Source organism: Saccopteryx leptura, chromosome 9, assembly GCF_036850995.1.
Source record: "Saccopteryx leptura isolate mSacLep1 chromosome 9, mSacLep1_pri_phased_curated, whole genome shotgun sequence".
NCBI classification, from domain to species: Eukaryota; Metazoa; Chordata; class Mammalia; order Chiroptera; family Emballonuridae; genus Saccopteryx; species Saccopteryx leptura.
The window spans coordinates 92113507-92135950 of record NC_089511.1 but is presented as its reverse complement, the minus strand read 5'-3'; the positions used below and the strand labels follow the sequence as shown (position 1 = coordinate 92135950).

General features: G+C 42.7%; 1 pseudogene; it reads left to right on the top strand.

The window, feature by feature from the left end:
* The first annotated feature begins 293 nt into the window (after positions 1–293).
* LOC136381531 (programmed cell death protein 2-like) overlaps positions 294–22444 on the top strand; it is a 47418-nt pseudogene continuing 25267 nt past the window's right edge.

The following is a 22444-nucleotide window of genomic DNA, read 5'->3' as shown; positions in this document are numbered from 1 at the left end:
AACACTTGTCAGTGAATTTCAATGGAGTCCACCAAAACCAGACCCAGACATAAGTCTCTTTCGATTAGGAACTAGATTAGGGGGAAGAAGGCCCAATGATGGTTGGGATAAAGACTGTGCTAAAAATAATTGTAACCCTACTATCATTACTATTAAGAAGCCTAAAGACCCAAGTTGGAATTCAGGAAAAACCTGGGGGCTAAGATTATATGTAACTAGACATGATCCTGGTACCTTTTACACCATTGGAAAGCTTCCTACAAAGAACAGACCTTTCCTAATAGGAGTAGGGAATGGGCTGCCACCTAGGCCCCCTGTCAGCCTTCCAGCAGCACACACTCCGGCAGCACCAAAACTCCCGGACAGTAAGACAGGCCTAGACCAGAGCGGAGCTACCACGACTCCTACTGTAGACTCTTTCCCAATAGAGCCAGAGGAGCAGGACCATAAATTGCCTTTTTACACTCCCAGCCCATTACTGGGAAGACCACACCACCAAAAGACGTATGCCCTAGATTTATTGGATAAGGTATTCCCCTTCTTTAACAAGACAGCCTGAAATTACAGAATCTTGTTGGCTTTGCCTTAGTCCCAGACCCCCTTTCTTTTTTTTTTTTTTTTTTTTTTTTCCTGGTGTTTTTTTTTTTCATTTTTCTGAAGCTGGAAACAGGGAGAGACAGTCAGACAGACTCCCGCATGCGCCCGACCGGGATCCACCCGGCACGCCCACCAGGGGCGACGCTCTGCCCACCAGGGGGCGATGCTCTGCCCATCCTGGGCGTCGCCATGTTGCGACCAGAGCCACTCTAGCGCCTGAGGCAGAGGCCACAGAGCCATCCCCAGCGCCCGGGCCATCTTTGCTCCAATGGAGCCTCGGCTGCGGGAGGGGAAGAGAGAGACAGAGAGGAAAGCGCGGCGGAGGGGTGGAGAAGCAAATGGGCGCTTCTCCTGTGTGCCCTGGCCGGGAATCGAACCCGGGTCCTCCGCACGCTAGGCCGACGCTCTACCGCTGAGCCAACCGGCCAGGGCCCAGACCCCCTTTCTATGTAGGGCTTGGAGCCAACACCTTGAGGGAAGGGGAACTGGCTCCTACTACAGTAACCCTTATGAGGGACCGGAACCAGGATCAGATGAAAGATTGTGTCTCAGAAGGATCTCTCACTTTAGCAGAGTTCCATGGGAAAGGAACCTGCTACCTCTTAGCAAATTTCACCTTAGGTAATTCCAATTACAGTGACTATTGCCTTAACCAAGAAACTGTACTCGCCACCCTAGAGGACCTGAAAGTGACGAAGGCACCTGAAGGACTATAGTTTGTGTGTACTCAAGGCATCTTCCAGTGTATAGTCCCCACTCATCCTGAACTTTGTGTAAGTGCTTACATTATTCCACAGGTATATCTGTATGGGGGAAATCCTGAATTCCTTGTGGCTCCCCTGAGGCAGGAAAAACGAGCTCCACTTCTTTTCCCCATCATAGCTACCATAGGAATTGTAGGGTCAGCAGTAGGGACAGCATCCCTCATTCAAGGGGAACTTACCCTCAGACAGCTATCCAAGACATTCTCCAAAGATGCGCTTCTCCAAAACCAGGTAATATACCTCGAGAAGCAAATAGACTCCCTAGTTGAGGTAGCCCTTCAAAATAGGAGAGGACTAGACCTCCTCCTACTCGAGCAAGGAGGACTGTGTGCTGCTCTAAGAGAAGAATGCTGTTTTTATGCTAACCACTCTAAAGTAATTAAAAACAATATCAAGGTACTTGCAAACAAATTAAAAAATAGGAACTTAGAAGAAAATGACCCAGGATGGTATGCCTCTATGTTCAGAACCTCCCCTTGGCTAACCCCTCTTATATCTACAATTGCTGGGCCATTACTGATACTTTTGTTAGCTCTCACTATTGGGCCTGTAGTTATTAATAAACTCCTTACATTTATTAAGGAAAGAATCGAGACTGTAAAATTGATGGTTCTGTCTCAACCTACCTACACCATCCTTCCTTCTGATGAAGAATCAAGGGTTTGATTTATGCCCTAATAGGAGTAGGGAATGTAAGGACCAAGAGAAGATCAGAAAATAAGCAAGGCACTAATGGAACAGGGAACTTAAGGGTTACAGGCAGGTCCTGCTCCTGTTCTGTTAGGAGTAACATGCCCAAGGTCGTTCAAGAAGCAGAGACAGATAGGGACTCTGGGAAGCTGAGAGAGAAGAGAAAAAAAGAAAAAGAGACAAACGTTTGCATTCTATTGGTTAAAAGACCCTTATCAGAAGTTTAGGTTTGGAATTCGCCAATGAGCTAGACCCCAGCCCCTGTTGCTATGCTATGTGCAGCCCCCTTAGCAAATAGGTTACCGCCACATCTGCTTCTGTATTAGGCTTGCTTGCTTAGCTTATAAAAAGATTTAGCTGTGAGCGCTAGGTGCGATTCCCATCTGTAGCTCCTTGTGAGCACGGTGTCTCTGGACACCTCGGGAATTTGCCCCTGTGCAGGTAAAACTGGCCAATAAAGTTACATCTATACTCCTGAAAGTCTCCGACGTTTGTTCTTGTACCTGGTGGATGCTACAGGCCGTAGGCTGGCTGACTTTTACAGCCATACGTGAGGAAACCAAGAGTTCTGTGGAAGAGGCTGCCTGGGACCTGCAAATCGAGCAGTGGAAGGAGCTGGAGCAAACGTGAGAGAAAGAGATGCCACCTCTGGAGCTGAGCAAGCACAGGAGAAGAAGGCCGACCAGGTCTGTGAGATTCACTTGCAAATGGAGCAGCCGCTGAAGGAGGAATCACAGGTTCGTGAGTTGCAGCTTGCACTGGATGTTGTGGAGAGCCAGCAGTGGCAGGAGGCCAGGGCTGAGGCTGGAGCTGGGGCTGCAAGGCCTGCAGAGCAGAAGGTGGCGGCAGCCCGGGGCTCGAGCCCAGTGGCAGGAGCTGTTGTTTACTTTTCTTTTTTTTTTTTGTATTTTTCTGAAGCTGGAAATGGGGAGGCAGTCAGACAGACTCCTGCATGCGCCCGACCGGGATCCACCTGGCATGCCCACCAGGGGATGATGTTCTGCCCATCTGAGGCATCACTCTGCTGCAACCAGAGCCATTCTAGCGCCTGAGGCAGAGGCCACAGAGCCATCCTCAGCGCCCGGGCCATCTTTGCTCCAATGGAGCCTTGGCTGTGGAAAGGGAAGAGAGAGACAGAGAGGAAGGAGAGGGGGAGGGGTGGAGAAGCAGATGGGCGCTTCTCCTGTGTGCCCTGGCCGGGAATCGAACCTGGGACTCCTGCACGCCAGGCCGATGCTCTACCACTTAGCCAACCGGCCAGGGCTGGAGCTGTTATTTTCAGTTCCCCTTGGAGGATGAGGAGAATCGGGCTGGAGTTGCAATCTGCAGTCTCCAGAAGGTGAGAGCCCAGCAGCAAGGAGTACCTACTACGCCCCTGGTAGGTCTGCAATTTTGAGACATATGGGTGCATGCCATAATGCTCCCTGGAGCAGAGATGGAAATGCTGACTGCCAAAAGTGGGAACTAGCCTAATAAACTAGCCACAACACTTTGAGCAAGGGTATTTTCATTTGGCCTCTCTACTTATCCTAAGCTAACCATTTTGCTGTGGCAACACGGATGGGGGGTAGACACTAGAAGATTTGGAAATGTCTTTAATATGTAAAACGACATTTATCGCTACTGTATGATATGTAAAATGACATTTATCACTATTGTGTTACCTTGTAAGTTTTAACATGTAGGAATGTTTTTTTTCTTTTAATAGATCCTATAGACCAGTGGTCTCCAATTTTTTTGGGCCACGAACTGGTTTAATGTCAGAAAATATTTTCATGGACCCCCCTTTAGGGGGGCCTTTAGGGTGGGACAGATAAATGTATCACGTGACCGAGACAAGCATCAAGAGTGAGTCTTGGATGGATGTAACAAGGGAATCTGGTCATTTTTTAAAAATAAAACATCGTTCAGACTTAAATATAAATACAACGGAAATAATGTAAGTTATTTATTCTTTCTCTGCAGACCAGTACCAAATAGCCCACAGACCAGTACCAGTCTGCAGCTCAGGGGTTGGGGACCACTGCTATAGACTAATGTTGTAAGCTTGTTAATGACTGACTATTGTGTCATGCTCCCCCTCCTTTCCCACCCAACCTGTATGTGATCAAGTGTATATAACTAGCCTCGGAGCTATATTCTAGGCTGCACGATTAGGGTTAGCTATACCCTGTGTAAGTCATATGTAGCCGGCTTATTAATAAATCTCCTAAAAATTTCTTCTGTATCCTGCCTTGGTGTCTCTACGTAACCTGTGGAATTAAGGTACACTACTTTATAACATAATCAATGGGAAAAAAAGAACTTTTAAAAAAATTTCTTCAGATCCTCCAAAAAGTGAATAGTAGATTTGAAATTTGAACCCGTCTTCCTAAAAAACAAAACACATTCACTTCTAACTGTGCTGCAAAATTGTATAATGCATGACATCCATTAGTGTCTGCAATGTAAAGTGCCACATGAGTAATTTATTTTGTAAATTTTAGATTTAATTTCTTACATAAAAAATTAATTTTGTTATTATAACATTTTATATTTCAAGGGGGTGGGTGGAATGTCTATTTGTTAAAAATCTGGAATGCTTCTCTCTTTCTGAGAATTATGTAACTTGCTTTGTTATTTTGACTTCCTTGGAAACCAAGAATCCGCTTCCCAAGTTTTGATTGCAGTTATGCCCTTTCAGTCCTGTGAATTCTCTCTTCTTATCTTTTGTTATTTATTTATTTATTTTTTTTACAGAAACAGAGAGAGAGTCAGAGAGAGGGATAGATAGGGACAGACAGACAGGAACAGAGAGAGATGAGAAGCATCAATCATTAGTTTTTCATTGCAACACCTTAGTTGTTCATTGATTGCTTTCTCATATGTGCCTTGACTGCGGGCCTTCAGCAGACTGAGTGACCCCTTGCTCGAGCCAGTGACCTTGGGTCCAAGCTGGTGAGCTTTGCTCAAACCAGATGAGCCCGCGCTCAAGCTGGCGACCTCAGGGTCTTGAATCTGGGTCCTTCCGCATCCCAGTCCGACGCTCTATCTACTGCGCCACCTCCTGGTCTCTGATCTTGATTTACCAATTGTGTTTGAGCAGCTTTACTGTCTGAACTTTGTTTAACCATTATTTAGAATTCCTTTGGGGCCTGACCAGGCAGTGGCATAGTGGATAGAGCATCAGACTGGGACAAAGAGGACCACGGTTTGAAACCCCAAGGTCGCCAGCTTGAGCATGGACTCTCCAGCTTGAGCACAGGGTTGCTGGCTTGAGCGTGGGATCATAGACGTGACTCCATGGTGGCTGGCTTTGAAGCCCAAAGTTGTTGGTTTGAGCAAGGGATTACTGGCTCTGCTGTACCCTTTCCCCCCAGTCAAGGCACATATGAGAAAGCAATCAATGAGCAACTAAGGTGCCACAATGAATAATTGATGTTTCTCATCTCTCTCCCTTCCTGTCTGTCTGTCCCTCTCTCTATCTCTGTCACACACACACACACACACACACACACACACACACACACACAAGAATTCATTTGGGGGCCTGACCTGTGGTGGTGCAGTGGATAAAGAGTCGACCTGGAAATGCTGAGGTCACTGGTTCAAAACCCTGGGCTTGCCTGGTCAAGGCACATATGGGAGTTGATGCTTCCAGCTCCTCCCCACCTTCTCTCTCTGACTCTCTCTCCTCTCTCTGTCTCTCTCTGTCTCTCTCCCTCCCTTTCTCTCTCCTCTCTAAAATGAATAAAATTAAATTAAAAATAAAGAATTCATTTGGGAAAAGTCATGAAATTATCATATATATCACTCTGCTTTGTCCCTCTTTAGTTGAAGACCCTGGCCTAACATATCAAGGATGGCACTAAGAGGATCAAAATCAGACATAGATCATGCTGGGCCAAGCAAGGACCAGGATAGCTTGCCCTATTTCAGGAAGCCAACAGAGCTGTCTTTCTTTTCAGAGAAAACATTCCATTGTTAATATGAACTTCAACTATGTTTAGCCAATGATTAATTAAGGAAGGAACCCATTTGAACACGCTGTGATTTAAATCTAAATTATAAACATCCAATGCATAAAACAAATTTCTTTCTTCTTTTATCATATCCTGTTTGTTCAATGTCTTTATCTCATGGGTAACTTGCCATTCAGATAAGAGATCTCAAGAAGCTCCAAAGCTAACACTGTGGTTGACAAGATTGGTGAGGTGCCAGCAATTCATGTCATCCATTCACTCACATTACAGCCACGGGATAATAGAAGTTTGTTTATGGGAAATGCAAATTCAAGTTACTATGTCTAATGAATCTGTTTCTATAATACCAGTTTATTCCTTGAATTTAATGCACTGTGTCAATTTCTGGCTCCAAAAATTTGCAGAATCTGACATCTGAAAAGGCTTTTTCAAGTATGTATGTGTGTGTGTGGTGTGCAAGTGTGCTTGTGTGTTTTAAAGAGATTTGTTTGTAGTTGAAAGCTAACTCACCCTAATGGCAAAAAGTGGAAGCTGCTAACTTGCACAGGAGCAGTCTACCACAGCTGCAGATGAACTGAAAGGAGGGCTCAAGGGATATGGGAGAGGCATCAGTAGTATCTGGTACAATACTATTAAGAAAAAGTTGATGTCCTAAGGAACGATTTTTTGAAGACTTGCAAAAACCTGGGTTGGGGTCCTGGCTGGTTGGCTGAGTGGTAGAGTGTTGGCCCAGCGTGTGGATGTTCCAGGTTCAATTCCTGGTCAGGGCACACAGAAGAAGCGACCATCTGCTTCTCCACTCAACTGCTTCTCTCTCTCTCTCTCTTTGTCTCTGTCTCTCTCTTCTCCCCACCTTCCCCTCCTGCAGCAATGGCTGGATTGATTTGAGTACATTAGCTCTGGGTAGTGCTGAGGATGGCTCTAGGAGCCTCTGCCTTAGGCACTAAAAATAGCTGGGTTGCTAGCATAGCCCTAGACAGGGGTTGCCATGTGAATGCCTGTCAGGGCGCATGCCAGAGTCTGTCTATCTCCCCTCCTCTCACTTGGAAAAAGATGAAAAGAAAAGCAAAACTTGGTTGAGACCAGTGGTTGACATGGAATTGTTCTGTCAATTACATCCCTCCCTCCCAAACCCCGCCCTCACTGCTGTCAGGGAAGAACTTGCTGCCTAGCTGCAGGGAATATGGTCAGTGAATGGCCTACAGCCATCAGCTCTTTCAGGGACTTTGGTTTTCAGGGTGAAATTGAGTTCCTTTGAGGTTGCTGCCTTCCTTGAGCAACTGAGTGAAGCAAAGTCCAAAGGTCTGACAATTCTAGTCTGAAGTGGACACTGCTGGGTACTAGTGGCTCCAGGGTGCCCCCAGGTAGGCTGAGGCATTGCAGGGCCTGCATAGCAGTTCAGTTTCTTCCTCTGTTTCATCTGTTTTCTCCCCTTTCTTTGACAGGTGTTTAACTCTAATAAATACCATGCACCTCAGCTTTCACCTAAGTGGTTGCCTTTGGAGAATTCAACCCTTGACAAGGCCCACCAGATATGTCTCTCTATCTTTACACAGAGCTCAAGGAAGGGCAACTTTTCACCCAAAAGACCTTCCTGCTTACAGGCACTTGACTTCTCCAAAACCAGACACTTGGCTATTACATTCTTTTTCTCCCCTTTTAAATGACCTGTTTTATTATTATTATTGTTTTGGTTTTTTAAAAATTGTGATAAGATACACAAAACATACAATTTACCATTTTAACCATTTTTTTTGAAAGATAGGAATTTTATTTATTTTTTCTTTATTTTTATTTTTTTTGTATTTTTCTGAAGTTGGAAACGAGGAGGCAGTCAGACAGACTCCCGCATGCGCCCGACCGGGATCCACTTGGCACGCCCACCAGGGGGCGATGTTCTGCCCATCTGGGGTGTTGCTCTGTTGCAACCAGAGCCATTCTAGCGCCTGAGGCGGAGGCCATAGAGCCATCCTCAGCGCCCGGGCCAACTTTGCTCCAATGGAGCCTTGGCTGCGGGAGGGGAAGAGAGAGACAGAGAGGAAGGAGAGGGGGAGGGGTGGAGAAGCAGATGGGTGCTTCTCCTGTGTGCCCTGGCCGGCAATCGAACCCGGGACTCATGCATGCCAGGCCTACGCTTTACCACTGAGCCAACCGGCCAGGGCTGACCATTTTAACCATTTTTAAGTATACAGTTCAATGGCATTAAATACATTCACACTGTTGTGCAACTGTCATGACCATAAATCTCCAGAACTCTCCTGACCAGGTGGTGGTGCAGTAGATAGAGTTTCGGACTGGGATGCAGAGGACTCAGGTTCGAGACCCCAAGGTCACCAGCTTGAGCACGGGCTTATCTGGCTTGAGAAAAAATAAATAAATAAAAGCTCACCAGCTTGAACCCAAGGTCGCTTGAGCAAGGGGTTATTTGGTCTGCTGAAGGCCCGTGGTCAAGGCACATATGAGAAAGCAATCAATGAACAACTAAGGTGTCACAATGAAAAACTGATGATTGATGCTTCTCATTTCTCTTTGTTCCTGTCTGTCTGTCCCTATCTATCCCTCTCTTTGACTCTCTCTCTGTCCCTGTAAAAAAAAAAAAAAAAAAAAAAAAATCTCCAGAACTCTTTCATCTTGCAAACCTGAAACTTTGTGCTTGTTAGAAAACAAGTCCCCATTCCCTCCTCCACTCAGCCCTTGGTAAGCGTCATTCTACTTTCTGTCTCTATGAATTTGACTACTCTGGGAACCTCATATGGGTAGAATCAGACAGTATTTCTATTTTCGTAACTGGCTTATTTCACTTAGCTTAATGTCCTCATGGTTTATCTATGTTGTGGCAGGTGTCAGAAATTACTTCTTTTTTAAAGCTGAATAACATTCTATTGTATGACGATACTGTCTTTTATTTATCCATTCATCCAACAGTAAATGCTAGGGTTCCTTCCACCTTTTGGCCATTGTGAATATGCTGCTGTGAACATGGCTGCTCTTTTCAAGATGGTTCTGACCTGCTTGACCAGGCAGTGGCACAGTGGATAGAGTGTCAGAATGGGATGTAATGCAGAGGACCCAGGTTCAAACCTCGAGGTCACTGGCTTGAGCATGAGATCATAGACATGATCCTATGGTCACTGACTTGAACCCAAAGGTTGCTGGCTTAAAGCCTAATGTCGCTGGCTTGAGCCCAAAGTCACTGGCTTGAACAAGGGGTTACTCACTCTGCTGTAGCCCCCCAGTCAAGGCACATATGAGAAAGCAATCAATGAACAATGAAGGTGCTGCAATAAAGAATTGATGCTTCTCATCTCTCTCTCTTCCTGTCTGTCTGTCCCTATCTGCCCTTCTCTCTGACTCACTCTGTCTCTGTCAAAAAAAAAAGGGTTTTGACCAGTTTGTATGTTTTTTTAATTGAATTTATTGAGGTGACATTGGTTAATAAAATTATATAGGTTTCAGGTGTACAATTCTATAATACATCATCTGTATATTGTATTGTATATTCACCACACCAAGTCAAATTCCTTTCCATCACCATTTATCCCCACTATTAGTTGCATCCTAAGGTAGCAGCTACCACTGGTCTTTGGCTTACAGACTCAGTCATTAGCCCTGATGCTTCTCAATGGTCATGGGCCAGCCCATCAAGGGAGTAACTGTGTCAACGTAACAACATCCAAACCTGTAGAGACCTTTTATAAAGTTTTATTTGAGCCAAACTGATGACAGTGCCAAGAAACAAGATCTCATATGTTTCAGAAAATAATGATTTGCAGTTTCTTTTATGTATTTGGAATTAAGGAGAGAATGTAGGGAGATTACATGAAGGTGGGAGAAAGCAAGGCAGAGATCGGATTGCAGGATAGTGAACAAGATTATGTGCTCTCTTGAGAAGTCTGAAAAAGAGGCATTTCAAAGGTGTGCTATCTTAGATGCACAAGAACATGGCCAGGGGTTGTTTAAAATCTTTTTAAAAGATGTTATAGACTTAGTGTTGACCACAATCTGCCTCGTTAGGAATTTATGATCAGATCACTGTGTGAGGTTACTTTTTTTTTTTTTTTTACAGAGTTGGAGAGAGGGATAGACAGGGACAGACAGGAACAGAGAGAGATGAGAAGCATCAACCATTAGTTTTTTGTTGCGACACCTTAGTTGTTCATTGATTGCTTTCTCATATGTGCCTTGACTGCAGGTCTTCAGCAGACCAAGTAACCAACCCCTTGCTTGAGCCAGTGACCTTGGGTCCAAGCTGGTGAGCTTTTGGTCAAGCCAGATGACCCCACGCTCAAGCTGGCGACCTCGGGGTCTCGAACCTGGGTCCTCTGCATCCCAGTCCGATGCTCTATCCACTGCGCCACCGCCTGGTCTGGCTGAGGTTACTTTTTGACCACAGAACTTGTACATAACTTCCATGCATAACCGCACAAATGTTAAGATGCTATCCCACCTAGAGATATTCCAGGAAACCTGGTGCTCTATAAGGCAGGCATCCCTGCAACCTCTGTAAGGATGGGACAGTTCTCCAGCTATTGATTGCAGCCTAGCTTCAATTTGAAAATGTCCCTGGTATTTGTTGTTGAGGAGGGCTCCTGTGGTGCACAAAGCATGGAACATAGACACAGTCATGACTTTCTGGTGCTGCTTCCTCTGAACTCATTGCATAAAATAGAAGCATGATCCAGAATGTCTAACAGACGATTCCTCTTACCCTCTAAAACTATAAGCTAATGTAATCACAATATAATTCTGAAAGAAAAGGAATGTGCACAACAGTTCTGGTCACATTTTTTGCTTCTGAATAGAACTCAGTGGTAAAACTTCAGTTGGCCCCTCACTAGCTATGTGATATAGAGTCAGCTACTTAATATTTTGAGAATTTGTTTCTCCATCTAACTTGTAGGTCTGTGGTGAGATTGACATGAGGTAATGTATTTGAATACCTGCTATAGATACTAACAAGTTATAGGCATTCCACTAAGGGTAGCTATGATATTGTAAGTTATAAAATATTTGGTCTTCATCCATAGTTCCTAGTTCACAGCTACCAAACTTCTTTGAATTTCTTAAGTGTTAAGAGTAATAAGGATGGTTTTTCTTGTATTAATCAGGTGATTTTGGGGACTTCACCCAAGAGTGGGAGCCTGTTGTCAGAAAAACCAACCATGAGATTAGAAGAGTGAAACTTTCAGCCCTACCCCGATATTTCTAGGGAGGAAAAGGGAGCTGGAAGTTGAATCAATCACCAACACCAGAAACTTAGTCAATTATGACTACATAATGAATTCTTTATAAAAACCTGGGAGAACAGTCTTTTTTTGAGGCAGGGGGTTGGGGGGCATCCACATTGGAGAAACAGAACAGTTTCATGTAGCACTGAATTCTTTTGTTTAGTTCCTTGACCTATGCATCTCTTCACCTGGCTGATGAATTTTGTCCTTTAATGTCCTTTGTAATAAATTGGTATTCTAGTGAGTTAGTGGGTTTTCTCCAGTTCTCTGAGACATTATAGCAAATGAATTGAGGTGGGGGACAGCTTTATAGGACTGAACCCTAACCTAAGGAATCTGATGCCATCTCCAGATAGAGAGTGTTAGAATTTTTTTTTTTTTTTTTTTTTTTTTTTTGTGGCAGAGACAGAAAGAGTCAGAGAAAGACAGATAGGGATAGACAGACAGGAAGGGAGAGAGATGAGAAATATCAATTCTTTGTTGTGGCTCCTTAGTTGTTCATTGATTGCTTTCTCATATGTGCCTTGACTAGGGGGCTTCAGCAGACGGAGTAACCCCTTGCTTGAGCCAGCGGCTTTGGGAACAAGCTGGTGAGCTTTGCTCAAACCAGATGAGCCTGCGCTCAAGCTGGCGACCTTGGGGGTCTCGAACCTGGGTCCTCCACATCCCAGTCCGACGCTCTATTCACTGCGCCACCATCTGGTCAGGCGAGAGTGTTAGAATTTGAGTTGAATTCTTGCACAGTCTGCTTGTCTCCAATAATTGCTTGTAGTGTATGAGGAACTAACATCCTCTCATGTTAGAAAATTGGATCCAGGTCCAGGAACCCCATTTGGTTGCTATTATGACCTTGATAGTTATTGTTACCAGTAACTGTTAGCAGCCCTTGCCTCTTTAGGGTGTTTAACCAGGAGAAAATCAGAATATTGAGTTCACAACATCTTGTGAAGCTTCATTGGCCCTATGATGTCCGCCAGCTTTATGGTGAAGGAGGAGCAGCTTATAGAAGTAAGCATTCCTGAAAGTTCATTCAAGAATATGTCCATCCATATCTCAACATCATTCTCAGTCTTAATTAGGCTCCTTTCATCATCTTAACAGCCCACATCCCATAAATGAGCAGGTGGGACGATCATTTGAGAGGCAGAAAGGGAGCCTTTGCTGTTTTCACTGGCTCTTTCTTTGTCCTGTGGATACTTGTCACGTTGTGGTTTAAGGCGCTTGCCAGTTAGCTTTCTAACAGGTTCCTGTGGCTCCAAGTGTTTAAAAACTCTAAGTTTCTTCAAATGCCATGTCACTCCGCAAGCCTTTTCCCTGACCTCAAGTACAGCTGAAACAAGTGTTCACTTTGTGTACATCCCACACAGGCATGCTGGAGAACAACAGCTCTAGTTATTGAAGTAGGCTGTAACCAAAAAGCAGGATCTAGTGTCCAAAGGGACGAGGGAAAAGCAAATGTGGAGAGCACAGGAGGGTGTTGCCCACAGGTGGGGTCATAAAGGAACTTTATGAGAACAAAGGACCCAGGAACAACCAAACAGGTGGTTTATAAATACTCCCTAATCTAAACATGAGCTCTCAGAGAACTGGAGGACAAGAACAAACATGAGGTCTGGCAGATGATGGCACATTTCTGCCACTTAGGAGGCCCAGTGTTGCTTGTGTCAGTTCCATCTTGGCATCTACTTTTAAAAGCATATTCACCAGTGATCATGTACTGGACGATTCCTATTTTTAGTAAGACTTTCACATATGATAGAGGGGTAGAAACCCAGTGAATCAAATGTATGCTAGCATTATTTATTTCCTCCTAAAATTTTTTATTTTTAAATGGCAAATATATATCATCTGATTCACTCGTTAATATTTTGCCACATTTGCTTTGTGTCTCTGTCTTTTGAGGGGGAAGCAGTTTGTTACAAATATGTCACTTTGTCACAAAATACCAAACATCAAGGCTATTCCTCCTACCAGAACATAATGTAAGTATCACATTGAGGAAATTTGATACTGATGCAATACTATTTCTTAACCTATTGCCCATAAGCAAAATTGCCCAATGGATACAATCAAGGATCATGCATGGCACTGATATTTCACAATTATTGGTAGCTACTTGCTTGGTTTCCAACTTAAGAACTGAACCGTCCTAATCACCTGATGACAATGGCATTTCACATTTGCTGCAATTCCCGTTTTCCACGTGGGCCACTCTAATCAACCCTGATCCTGCATATTCAACCCAGATCTATCATCCTTCATGTACTTCACCACCCCCAGTCCCACTCACAGCCAAATGAGGAAAGCCCCAAATAGCCCAGAGTCCTCTGCAACAGATACTTGGGACTTTCCTCACTTTATGCCCAGCCTGCTCTGGTTCAACTCCAATTTTATCAGTTACCAATTGTGAATTACAACTCTGAGTTTGGAACCAGTTTTAAGGTTCAGTCACACACATGGTGTGATTCTTGGTTTTCTCGTTTTTGACCACTGACAAAACGCTTTGATTCAGATTCTCTGCTCTGATTTTTCTTTCATTTGGTCACTCCAAATATTAAGTTGAACCCTATGAAACTTCTATTTTTGTAGGTAAAAAAAAAAAAGACAAATATTTCAATGGTTCTACATAAAAAAATTACTCTCTTGCGTGATTCAAATACCTAGAAACCCGAAAGCTGGCAAGAGCTCACTTGGCCAGCACGGCAGCAAGGCTAGTTCCCAGCTCAGCATACATTCTGTTCCAGTTTTGCTTTTCCAAATGTCTAGTTATTTTATTATACTCTCTTTTTTTATGCTTGATTAAGCCCCTTCTTGTTCTTTATCAGAATTATTTGGGCTACTATTGTTTGTTTTCTTTTTCCTCATGTATATTAGAATCAGCTTGTCTATAACAAAAATATGCTGTAGATGTTTTAAAAATAGATTTATAGATCGACTTAGGAACAATTGACATCTTTATGATATTGACTATTTCTATTCCAGAGCAGAATATACTTTTCCATTTACTCAAGTTATCTATTTATTTCTTGATAGAATTAGTTATTAGTTAAACTTTAAAATATAATTCAAATATCACAAGAAATACCATCTTAAACTATACAATTCAATGGTTTTTATTAAAGTTATAGAGTTGTCTCATTATCACCACAATTAATTTTAGAACTTTCTAACCCCTAAAAAAATAAAATAAAAACCACATTCCCCTTGGCTATTACTTCTCAGTCGCCTAGTCTGCTATTCCCTAGCAACCACTAATTTACCTCTATTTCTAAGAATTTTCTTACTTTAAGTATTTCCTAAATAGAATTATACATGGTCTTTGTGATTGACTTCTGGATTAGTACTTTATTCCTTTTTACTGACTAATTATATTTTGTTTAGTGGATATGCCACATATTTTTTATCTATTTAGTAGTTAATGGACATTGGGTTGTTCCTACTTTGTAGCTATTATGAATTGTGTCTAGTACTTTTGCCATACATAGTATTTTTGCTGCAAACATGTTAACTGCATAGGTAACTAGCTATAAGGTAATTTTGCTGTAAGAAAGAGAAAATATCTCATTGACAGTTTGGTTTTTTGTTTGTTTGATCGTTTGGTTGGTCACCGGCTAGCGCATAGGCTTGTTGAGCATGGGCCTGCCAGCTTGAGTGTGGGGTCACCAGCTGGAGTGCGGGATCATGTATTTCTCTGATGATCTAGTGACTAGAATTTGGTGCTTTCACCAGAGTGTGGGATCATTGATATGATCCCAAGGTCTCTGGCTTGAACCCAAAGGTCACTGGCTGAAGCCAAGGTCGCTGACTTGAGCCACCTATCAAGGCACATATGAGAAGCAGTCAATGAACAACTAAAGTGCTACAACTACGAGTTGATGCTCCTCATATTTGTCCTCTCCCTCTCTCTCTCCCTCCATGTCTCTCTGTCTCTCAAAAAATAATTTTATTCCTAAATATTTTATTCTCTTTGATGCTATTGTAATTTTATTTTTAATTTGCTCATGTTGCTGTATAGAGATGGTGGATATTTGTATAGTCATCTTGTATCTTGCAAGACAAACTTGTTTTCTAGTTCTAATGCATTTTAGTATTGCCCTAGAGTTTTCAAATACATTTACAACTAATTCAAGTCTACTTTCAGACAACATTGTACAGCTTCATAGGGAGTGCAAGTACCTACGGCAGAGAATTCCTACAATATGACTGTTTGCTGTAGTTACAGGTGTCAGAGGCTAAAATTTTCTCCAGTGTTTCTGTATTGGTCTTTCTTGTGGTCTTTGGGTTTGCCTAGGGACTTCTTAAATTGGGTCTAAGGTGTGCAGTCCTTTCAGCTGTCCCCTGTTGTTCTACAAGATCCCACTGGTGTGCTGGTGAGGCATGGGAGGGGGACATTCTGTAACTTGATGACCGGTTTCAGTCCTTCAGTGAGCCTGAGCCGGACATCCCCCTCCAGGTCAGGTGGGCTTATCACAAAATAGTTACCTTTCCTCTCCATCTGCCATGAGAAGAGAGAATTGTTTTCTCTCAACTTCACAGTGAGGACTCAGTGGTGCTTCTGGAGGTAACACTTAAAAAACTGTGAAAAAAAACCAAACCAAACAAAAAACTGTGGGGGTGTCACTAAGACTGAACCCCCTTAGTGTTTTTAACTCTCAGGCTGGTCTACTCTGCACCTTCGGGGATTTATCAATTACAGTGTTGAAGTGTCCCCACCCACACTGGCCCCAGTGGAGGGCTGCTGCCATGAGGCTGCTGTTCCCGGTAAGCTGTGATTCTTGTACTTGCTTTCTTCCTTTCAGTTCTCAAGGCCTTCGCTGTCTTATGAACTCAATTCAAGATGAATAGAACAGCTGATATTGTAGTTTATATAGCTTTTTCTTGTTGTGAAGACAAAGCGATGACTTTTAAGCTCATTATATTATACATGGAAATATATTGAACCAGAAACCAGAAGTCTCAAATTTTAATCTTAATATTATTCTGCAGTAAGCTGAATCACTTCCTCAGTTGTCTGTTGCTGTTTTCAAGATTCTTTGGGGCAATCCACTCCACAGCTCCCCCGCTATGGCAGCATGTGAGCTGTGTGAGCCGGAGGAGCAACAGAACTGGGCTTCCAGGAGGTGGCGCCGGCCTCGGGGTGTGCAGCAAACAGTTCCCTGGCAGGTATGTCCCTGGCCACTGGCCTTCTTGTAGCAGTAATCTTTGCCCCTGCCCCGGCCCACCTATGCCTTTCACCACAGCCTGTTCCTTTGCTGAAAATGTTTAGAAACCAGCTATCCAAGAAAAATGACTTTTACTCATATGAGCCAGACTCTGAGAATACTCCTTTAGAGACAGGAGAATCAGTGTGACTCCTGCTCAAGTGTGGGGCTCCTCGCTGCACGGTTTGTGTTCTTTAGGCCCCAGAACATGCTGTGGATGTCACAGCCACATTACTGCAGTAAGGAGAACCATATAAGCAGGCTGTGCACAAATATTTGGACAATAGACTTCCAGACCACAGCTTCCTTCTTCCAGAATTTGAAATTATAAAAACAGGAAAGAGTACACCTGAAGTTTTCAGGGAGCATGGGTGAAACACCTGAGGAGGAACTGGTTTCCATGGCAAAACATTAATCCAAGGAAGGTAAAGTTTTCCAGAGGTTTAAAACTAAAATAGCCCTAGAACAATAACTGTTTCCCAGACATGGCAGACAGACTGCACCCCATCTGAATTTCTGATGAAAATATCCCTCAAGAAAATATCCCTCAATATTCCAGATTGCCCCACAGTACCAAAAGAACATTTAAATTCCAGGTCATACCTCAGCTGCTCAATTACCTAAAGGCAGACAGGATGAGCAGGTGATGACTGGGGCATTCTGGCTGTCTTCACCTGTGCTGAAAGCTATAGACTGGGCACTGGCTACACAGAGGAATTTGTTTGAAAGAAAGATGTAACAGATATACCTAATAACCAATGTTGTAGAGCCTTAAACAATGTTCATAATCTCTCAGACCTTGTGATTTTATTTTTTGGACTTTATCCTAAGAAAATAAGTTTACCAGAGATAGAAGTACAAAGATGTTGTTTTAGGCATTGTTTATATTGTCTAAATATTAGTGAAACAAAAATGTCCAGTGACAGGGAATTACATACAGTGTGTCCGTAAAGTCATGGTGCACTTTTGACCGGTCACAGGAAAGCAACAAAAGACGATTGAAATATGAAATCTGCACCAAATACCAGATTCATACCTATTCAGTGCAGTTTGATGTGGGCTCATGCACAGATATTTTAGGGCTCCTTAGGTAGCTATCCCGTAGAGCCTCTACAGACTCGTCACTGACTGATGGCCTACCAGAACGGGGTTTCTCCACCAAACTGCCTGTTTCCTTCAACTGCTTATCCCACCGAGTAATGTTATTCCTATGTGGTGGCGCTTCGTTATAAACGCGCCGATATTCACGTTGCACTTTGGTCATGGATTTGAATTTAGCGAGTCACAGAACACACTGAACTTTCCTCTGTACCGTCCACATCTCGACTGGCATGGCCGTGGGCTGCTCCGCTGTATACACGGTGTTACGTCATCATCTGCGCATGCGCACATGCTGCCACATCATTCTACAGAAACTGGGGGGGGGGGGGGTTCATTTTATTTGGTGCAGATTTCACATTTCTATCATCTTTTGTTGCTTTCCTGTGACTGGTCAAAGGTGCACCATGACTTTACAGACACACTGTAGATTGTGGTGTGTCTATCCAGTGGAAGGCTACACAGTTGGAACGACATAGCTCTGTATGTGCACTTAATAGAGTACAGATCTAAGCTGACACTGAGACACCGTTATAGCTGCTGTTCATGGTGTTGCACAGGAAGCTGGATATTAAAGAAAAGAAGGGAGCAAAGGCAATCAGACATTATACCTCATTCACTAGAAAGCCGCAGCATTTGTAGGGAACTGCAGCATCTTCTGCCTAGGGGACCTAATCCCTGAAGTGGGTGGGAAGAAAAGTAATGAGTCATTAGCCAGGATTACTGAGGGGTAGGAATAAAGCAGCAGGAGAAATTCCTCTCCTGGGAGCATGCTCAGGAGAAGCCAAGATGGCATAGGAGGAGATGCTTCTACTTGGAGGTATGCCCCAGTAGGAGTCAAGATGATATCTGTACCTGACAAGGTACCTGACAAGGATAGAGTGTAGGCCTGGGACCGCTGAGGACCCAGGCTCCAAACCCCGAGGATACCTGCTTGAGCGCGGTCTCACCTGGCTTGAGCGTGGAATCATAGACATGACCCCAAGGTTGTTGGCTTGAGCAAGGGTCACTGGCTCATCTGGAGGCCCCCACCCCATCAAGGCACATATGGGAAAGCAATCAATGAACAACTAAGGTGCTGCAACTATGAGTTGATGCTTCTCATCTCTCTTCCTGTCTGTCTGTCTGTCTTTCTGTCTGTCTGTCTGTCTCTCTCTCTCTCTCTAAGTTAAAAAAGAAAGGATGGCTATAAAGGAGAGGTGTCTGATCTGGAAGAAAGTGTGATTGGTTAGGGGGAGAGACTAGCACAGTCCAAGGTAAGAGACTGGTAAAAAGACTGGTCAGTTTGAAAGCCCAAGGTAGTATAATCAAAGCTTAACAAAGGCCTCTTGCTGAGCAACTCATGCTTGACCCTAGCACTCTCCCTCTTCATAGCAGCCATGTGGGCCCAAGCATGGGCCTGGGAACAGCAGCACAGTGCAGGTGGGGCACAGCTGGGACCAGAGACTAACCTAGCTGGGGGAGGGGGGGCACAAAGACTGAGCTGGACTAAACTGAACAATGCCTGGCTGATACTCGACCAATAGCACAGAATTTCTGGAACCTGGCCCTTCTTTTGGGCTTAATGAAGGCAATGTTGGACTTCACTTCTTCTACAGTGGGATGGAGCTGAACCACCTGGTCGTAGATGAGACAGACTGAACACCTGGAGACAGTCCTTAGTGTTTACTATAGCTTCAATAAATCTTCCTGCTACATCTCATCCTCCTATGTGGATCCCCAAAGTGCTTTTCTTGTGGCTCACTGACAATAGTATGATAATATATATTTAAAATATTTGTTCATGTGTATGTGCACAGAAATAAATATGGAAAGATACATAGTAGGTTGTGAACTGGTTTGAACAGTGGGGCTAAGTGAAATGATCTTTAACTTATATGTATATTTCTTCAATAAAAACAAGTTATGTGCCTAGTTAAGTAAAAAAAGATAATTGTGTTTGCTTTTCAACAGTTTGATTATGATGTGACTATATGTGGGTCTCACTGAGGTTTATTTTACTTGGAACTATTGAGCTTTTTGGATGTTTAGATCAATGTTTTCTATTAATTTTGGTAAGCTTTCAGCTATGATTCTTTTAATTTTTCTGTTCCCCTCTCTCTCCTCTTCTTCTTGGTCTTTCATTATGTGTATGCTGCTACACTTGGTAGTGTTTCATAATCCCCTAGGCTCTGTTCATTTTTCTTCAGTCCTTTTCTTTTTTTCCCTTATATTGAATCATCTCAAATGATTTATCTTCTAATTCATTGATTCTGCTTTCTGCCAGCTTAAATGCAATATTGAGTCTCCCTAGTGACTTTTTCATTTTAGTGATTGAAAAAGTGATTTAGTGATTTTCAACTCTGGAATTTCTATTTAGTTTTATTTTAATATTTCTATATCTTTATTAATATTCTATATTTGCTGAGACATTGTTCTTTACTTTTCTTTTTAGCTCGTTAAGATTACCTTTTAGATTACTTTCAGTTTCTTGACCATGCTTCTTATAGCTCTTTAAAAGTCTTTGTCTAGACAGTGGCGCAGTGGATAGAGCATCGAACCGGGATGCAGAAGACCCAGGTTCAAGACCCTGAGGTCGCCAGCTTGAGCCCAGCTCATCTAGTTTGAGCAAAAGCTCATCAGCTTGAACCCAAGGTCGCTGGCTCGAGCAACAAGTTACTCAGTCTGCTGAAGGCCCGCGGTCAAGGCACATATGAGAAAGCAATCAATGAACTACTAAGGTGCCACAACGAAAAACTGATGATTGATGCTTCTCATCTCTCTGCGTTCCTGTCTGTCCCTATCTATCCCTCTCTGTCTCTAAATAAATAAATAAATAAATAAATAAATAAATAAATAAATAAATAAATAAAATCTTTAAAAAATTAAAATTAAAAAAAATAAAAGTCTCTGTCTAATAGTCTGGGTTTCCTCAGGACAGTGTTTCCTGACTTCTTGTTCTTTCTGTGCCTGTGGCATACTTTCCTGTTTTTATAGCTCACCGTTTTTTACTGAAAACTACTCACTTAAAATAATACCATTTGACAACTCTGTAAATCAGATACTTACTACCCAGGACTTATTTTAGTTAATGTTTGTTGTAGTTTTTGTTGTTGTTTGTTAGTTTGTTTAGGGACTTTCCAGTATTAATTCTGTAAAGTCTGTTTTCTTACTCGTGTGTGGCCCCTGAAGTCTCTGCTCGCTAAGCTTAGTGGTCAGCCGATGACTGGACAGAGACTGAATGCCTGGAAATAAGCTCCTCAGCCTTTGCCAAGGGGCCTGTGTCTGTCTGTTTTGGCACACCTTAAATAGTCTGTCAGTTTGCAGTTAGGCCTTAGCCTCCACTTCCTGCTTGCAGAAAGCCTCAACTTCCAGAGTTGGGGGATTAGGGCCTCCTCAGGTCTTTCTTGGACATGTGCACAGTCTTGCACATGCACACGGCCTTTAGATCTCCAGGAATACACTGACACTTCAAAGTTTTCTATGAATATCTCATTGCCAAACACTTCCTTATAAGATTTTGGTCAGCCTCTTCTTATGCCACATCTGTTATCCTTATTTTAGGTACCTGCAATATTAAACTATCGTTACTCTTTAAAAACAAACAAAAAATAAATAAAAATAAAAAGCTGCCCTGGAAAAGGCTTTTCATTGTGAGTAAGCTCTTAATGAGGTCAAATAAAGACAATCCCTGCAAGTGTGGGTTTCAGGAGCCTCCAAACAGGTTAACTTACATAATTCTCTGAAAATGGGATGTAAACCTGTTCTTCTCTCTCCAGTATCTGCTAGATTGCTGGGTTCCATGGCTACCGTGTTAGTGATGTTATTGGTTTTCAAAGTTACCACAGAGCTGGAAGGAAGGGTATAGAATAGTAAAATTGCACAAAGCTCCCTATTCTTACTGAGATTCAGCCATTTTTCTTGAATACTGTATTTCCCCATGTATAAAACGCACATTTTTTGGAAAAATTTGGGGTCTAAAAACTGGGTACATCTTATACAGTGGTTGTAGATTTTTTTACTTGCATTTCCCACTTTTTTTGCGTAGATGAGTTGTATGAATTTTATGATGAATAAAACTTGATTTCAATACTTTATGTAATACATTTTTTTTTCAGATTTTGGGCCCCAAAATGAAGGTGTATCTTATACATGGGAGCATCTTATACATGGGGAAATACGGTAGATGTTCTTTGGATTGTTGCAAGCCTTTGGTTCATATTCAGAATTCTGAAAAAGTTGATTGTGACAATTTTTACCAGAGTTATCACTGCTTTTATGGAGGAATAGAATTATGGCGATAATTTAGTCTGCCATTCAATTCAATTCTTATTGAATTGTTGCATTACTTATAATAGTTTCTTTGTTGTTCGCTCTTATGAATTTCTAGACAAATAAAGGCATCTTCTACAAATAATGATACTTTACTATCCATTTCCCCCTCCAATGTTATACATCTTTTCCTTATTTAAATGCATTTGTGAATAACCCCAAAGTCTGTGGATCTTAGTGAGAATGACTGTTCCTGACTTAAGTGGATATCTTTCCATTGTTTTACCACTAAGCTTAATGCTATCCTTTCTCTTCAGTCACCTTTATAGTTTTTAAATGTGTAGATGACAGGTGACTTCTGCCTGGTTGCTCTTTATCATGCCTTCATTTCAAGGCAGTATAGAACCCCAGCTCTTTCTTGTGTAGGCTGGAGTCCTCCTAATCACAATGCTCTTCTGAATCTTCACCCTGAAGCAGAAACAGGACTTCATCCTCTAGAGGCCTACCCCAGAGAAATATGGCACAAAAAATGACAACAGCAATAACAACATAACAGAGGGCAACCTTTGAGAATATTAAAGTGAATATCTTAAATTAATATTAGCAAATTGACTGACCTGTGGTGATACAGTAGATAAAGTATCAACCTGGGT